We start from the raw sequence: 6000 nt of genomic DNA on the forward strand, positions 1-6000 counted from the left end.
TCAAAGTTTGTATAAATAATAACTAATTATAAATGATATGTTATAAAATATAATGTAATAACTAATAAAGTTATTAAGTGTAATCATATAAATAAAGTCTATTTTAAGTTATAGTAATGCTTATATATAAATTAGATATATGTATATATAATATATCACTTTATTTTATATTTATATATGAAATTAATGACATAACTTATATGCTATTATATTTTATATTAAAGTTTGTATAAATAATAACTAATTACAAACAATAGGTTATAAAATCTAAGGTAATAACCAATAAAGTTATCAAAATAAAGTTTACTATAAATTATAATAATGTTTATGTATAAATTAAATATATGTATATATAATATATTTATACAATTATATATATATTCATAACATTTTATATTATGAAACATTATTAAAGTGTAATAATTATAACATATTAATATGTATGATATTTACTATCATATATTATAATATTAACATATAAATTATATCATTTAAAATATATAACTTGTAATTTCATATTAATACAGATTTATAAATAAATATATATAATTAATATTAAATTGTTATAATTATGATTTGTATATGTACATATAATACCCTAATATATTTTAAGTATATTATTAATTAAGTTTACTATCAATTCTTCTTAATATATATAAAACAATTAATATATATAAAACAATTATATATATTAATATGTATATATAAATATATAAAAAATTAGTTTAATTTTCTAGGTGGATTGATCTAAAAATTTTAAAACCGAGAATCGACCAAAAAATTAATTGGACCAAACGTTTTGGACCAATTGGACCAAACGTTTTGGACCAATTAGACTAAACTATTTTACCCAAATCGCATTTAATTTGGGTGGGTAATTGGTTTGGATTGGTTTTGCTCACCTTTAGCATTAAGTATCAAGAGTAAGTTAGGTCATATGCCCCATTCGACATGGAAATAGTAACAATAATAATTTGGTGCTACTATTTTTTTGGTACATACAACTTGGACGGTTTGGTTTAAAATCTCAAGCTAGGAATACCTTACAAATCTTGTATAAGTAATAAACTTAGCTCTTTCGGAGAATTTGTCAGATGAGTCGTTCCAAGAGCAATTTTCAGCTAAATTCGTAAAAAAATCAGCACATCTATTACCTTCTCTAAGAATGTGTTGAATTTCCATCACCCACCCTTCCTTTATTAAGACGAGACAGTCATGCACTAATGTAAATATAGGGATGATTCTAATTTACACCTTATGTAAGAAACTTGACCACCATTGTTGCATCCAATTCGACCACGAATGGTTGTATCTGTAGCCTTTTAGCAAGTAATAAACCTTCTCTGATGCCTAATAACTTGGCAGCTAGGCTATCTGTAATCCCAATGTTAACAACGAACCCATGCACCCATTCTCCATCAATGTTACAAATGAGACCTTTAACTGAAGCATGACCTGAACCAAATTCAAAAGCACCATCAATGTTAAGACTGAAATGACCTGGATCAGGTGGCGTCCACATGATGATCCATTTGTTTATCCTGCAACCATTGCTTTTCCATTCCATAATAGCTCCAATCTCTCTAGCTATTTGCCGATCTCTTAACCATAACCTACTTGTGCACTCATCCTTTTGCTTGAAAATCAGATTGTTCCTACATTTATATATCTCCTGTAAGTTGAAACAAACTGAATTCTCCATAATGAATTATCAATAAGCCAAATCTAAGAAACACAATTCTGCCACAACCATTCTTTTAAATTCAAGTTATAAAATCCTGTTTGGTCAAACCCCATCTGTCTTCGTAGCCTCCAAACATCTTTCGCAGAAGAACAGTCTTGAAATAAATGAATTGCTATTTCATCTACGTGTAAACATCTTTTACAATTTGCATCTCCCACCAAATGTTGTTTTCGCCTGATTTCATTTGTATTAAGTTTGTCATGGTATAACGTTCACAAAAAGAAACGAGCTCGTTCTATTCAATATGGTGCTACTTTTACGTTTTCATAATATGAAAAGTTATCTTATCCCTAATAATTTTTAAGAAATTATAAAATTATCATATATTTATTGTATAATTAAGGGAATTTAATAAGTTGCCACGATATTTAAATGTACACATACCCATTATACCAATTTGCTTGTAAAGTTTCACTATCAATGTATAAGGCATCTAATCTAAACTATAATGATTTTGACAAAGAAAGCTTGTGTACATGCCAAATGTCCTTTGAAATTACATCAAATTTAAAGGGTGTTTTAAGCATTTTATAATTTTAGGAAAACGGGATAGCAACGTTTCGCACTTTCTCTCCTTTCTTTCTCCCCTTCCTCTGCCCAATACTCATCGCTACTCCGCTTTTAGGGTATACAAACCCTTTTCAACCACATAATCAACACACCACAAAACATTACAAAAAACCAAGAAATCGCTTTCGATTTTTTTAGGGTTCGGTTTTCCTTAAATCTAGGAAAATCTAGAGGTTTTTTTTCTGAAAAAAAAAAACACTATTAAAGGTAAGGGGACATTGAAAGGAAGAAAATTATATTTTTTGGATTAAAATCCATTGTTGATGAGCGGGAACGAACGGTGATCGCTAGAGGAGCTGGATGCTGATCTAGAAATAAGGGTGGCCAACCTTTTAGAGGGAAGAGGCTTCAGAGGGAGGGAGTAGAGATAGAGAAAGGGAGTAAAATTGAGAAAAAAAAAGGAGCTGTTTTAAAGGGTTTAAATAAAATGCAACCGAAACAACGTCGTTTTGAGGTGAAGGAGAAAAATAAGAAGGGAAGAAAGAAACAGGCCAGCCTCAACAGAATAACTTTGGGCCTCTTTTGATTTGGGTTTTATACCCATTTAGGTATATCTTTGACTCATTTTTATTTTTTTTTATTTTTTGGACTATTTCATTTTTTTATTTTGATTTTTTTGTTTTTATTTTCATTTTTATTTATTTATTTATTTATTTTTCTTTCATGCACATATTTTAACTTGGAAAATTATTTCAAAAAATGAAATAAATAATAAAATATTAAAAAACTCTTAATCATTTCTTTATTTTTTATTTTTTCATGTAAAATTAACTTATGACATGTTTTCAAAAAATGCTAATTAGGAATAATAAAATTTTTAAAAAATTAATTAAATTAAAAAAATCATAAATATTTAGAATGAAACTTTTGAAAAGGAAATTTTTAGGAAACTTACAAGTGGTAATTTCCTTAAAATTTTCAAAGTGAAAATAACTTTGGGATCTTGCAAAAGTATTGGGAGTAATCTCAAAAATTATTTTTATAAGAAGGTTTATTTCTAAATAATTATTAATATAAAATACTAAAAATAATTAAAACTTTTTGAAAACTAAAAATTGCATCTTGATATTTATTTGATTGGGTTATAGCCATTTTATTTTAATTATGTAAATGTAAAAAAACCCTTCCAGGATGGAATTTCAAGGAAGTTATGGGTAGCAATTTTGTTTTAAGTGAGAGAATTTCCTGAAAAATTCTACCCAAATGTTGGAGAATTTAGAAAAATTTTTGATATAAAGGGTTTACAGAAAAAACACTTAAAAACAATTTTAAGAAAAGAGAGAATAAAATAAAATATGGAAATTAAAATAAAAAGACATAAAATATGTAAATAAATAGAAATTCTATCATGATGGAATTTGATTTTACTATCAAATATTGATAAAATTTTGCAAAATGAATATGAATAAAAACTTTTAAAAAATCATAATATTACGGCAACAAAATCTTCATCCATTATAAATCCCATTAAATAGCTTGGGTATCCCCTAGTTATACATTATGTTAATCTATCTTGCTAATCATAGGGATGTTACTGTACATTCTAATCATATGGATGTTTCCTTGAGATCTTTTAGCTGCTTCTGAACTAATATCTGATATTTCCTCCATCTTAATCCTTTTCTTATCAATGATTGCTTCCCCAAACCTAGAGCAATGTCTAATTGAGTTTCTGCTAGTGCTTTTCCTAACCTAGGACTTGGATGTCTTTGCCCGGAGGAGATTGGACTTCTTATGTATGATAATGTTGCTTCTACTCTGCCTTCACTTAGCTCCATTTTCTTGACCATGCTTTGAAGATGAAGCTGAAAATGTAAAACGGTTGTGCCAACCTCTCCTTCATCAGTATCGACATTCCCCGCTTTATCTTGTGCATTAATATGTACTTCTCCATGCATATTTTGCTTGTCTTCACAAAGCACATTTGCTGTACTCATGGTTCCTTCCATAATCATTGAGCACTTATCATTAGATTGTGGTGCGTCTTTATTTATGCAATGTGAATGGCCAGTATACTACTGTCTTGCTCATCACGCATACCAAAAGAACACCATGATCAGTTCGCCTACCAACGATCTGAGTTCTTACTTGACTATCTTGGACGTCGAATGGAAATTTGGGAAGTTGCCAAAAGAGCTGGTTCTGGAGGAGATCGGCGCCAAGATTCTTGAATTACCACTTTTGCCACGTTGAGCCCAAACTCTGAAGTCATTTCCATGTTTGAATTGGATCCAAAGGCATTTATCTTCAAATCCAAGAACAAATCAACACTGGAGTTGTTGGTTTTCCTTATGCAGAAGGTCAATATTGGCTTCCAATTCTCGTTTTTCCTTTTCCAAACCGCTTGGTGATTGGTTTTGTTGGAGTTGATAATTTTCTGTTTCCAAAGTTTCCGCTCGTTTTCCAATCTCCTTCTTGCCAATTGCCATAAATTTTCATTTTCTTGCTGCAGTTCTATGATTCTGAACTTAATTTTTTGAGTGGGCACTCTCAAGTTGTGTGTCTTGGCTTTTAACTCCGAAAGCACTTCCAAAGAAGTGAGTCTTTTTGGAGAGTTATTTTGCTGTAATCTCTTCATCTTTTCCGTATCCTACTTTCTCATCTCTTGCTCCATTTCTTCGGATTGAGATTCGAACTTCTTCTTTTGATTTTTTGAGTCTGCCATTATCTTGCTTCAGTTATTTGAGTTCCTCTTCAATGAACATGAATTGAAACCAGCCTTTTGTCGCTCTTCCCCATCAAGTTGCCCAACCGTTTCCATAAATTCCTTTGTCATCTCTTGAGACAGCTCTTTAAGCATCTCCATGTTAGTGAAGTAGGATAAAGAACAAAATTGAACAAGAAGAAAACAAGAACAGAGGGGCACCACACCAACGATAACAATCCTCCAATAAACCCCAAAATCCTCTTATAAACAATACAAAAATATCACGTCCACCTGATCAATATCACTTTCCATGAATTATTATAAGCCCAGGAAAGACTAGGATTTCACAACTTCTCTTGAGTGGTGGCTTGCTATTTCTCAGGTGATGTTTGATTTGGTCTCTTTTCCTGTTTCAAGCTTGATTACTTGTGTTTGTTGGCAGGGTTGAGTAATTTTTTTCAAAACCCAGTTAGCATAATTAATTAAATAAATTTATCTAAAATGAATACAATTAAATTGAATTTAATCAGTTTCGATATTTTTTTTTCATTACCAAATTAACCGAATTAGAATAATAAGGATATAAATAAGTAAAGTCCATAATCCTTTTAAGGTTTATTCGCCCAACTCAACAATATATGCAATTAAGTGTTGGTATATGCCATTGAGCCAATTGCATTGGTCAAGGAATATATATTGTTATTTAATGGATATTTAATCACATAACTATATGTGATAGAAATTTTCTTTTACGTTAGTATAATAATGAGTTATTAAGTATTAATTGAATGAAACCCATGAAACATAAAGGCCTTATAACATAATTGTAAAGTTGTTATAATTATGATATCATTATGCATCAAGCCATGTTTCTAAAATTGATTCTGGTTATTTTATTGTCAAGACAGGACATTGACAATACTCAAATATTAGTATATGCTAAACCTTTTTAGTTGAAAAGTAAGTAATTGGTCTCATAGATTGAAGTATATGGGATACATGAAGGTAACATGTGGGTGCTTGTTAAAGAGCAAGTTCA

This window comes from Theobroma cacao, chromosome 9 (genome assembly GCF_000208745.1).
Source record: "Theobroma cacao cultivar B97-61/B2 chromosome 9, Criollo_cocoa_genome_V2, whole genome shotgun sequence".
Classification (NCBI taxonomy): domain Eukaryota; kingdom Viridiplantae; phylum Streptophyta; class Magnoliopsida; order Malvales; family Malvaceae; genus Theobroma; species Theobroma cacao.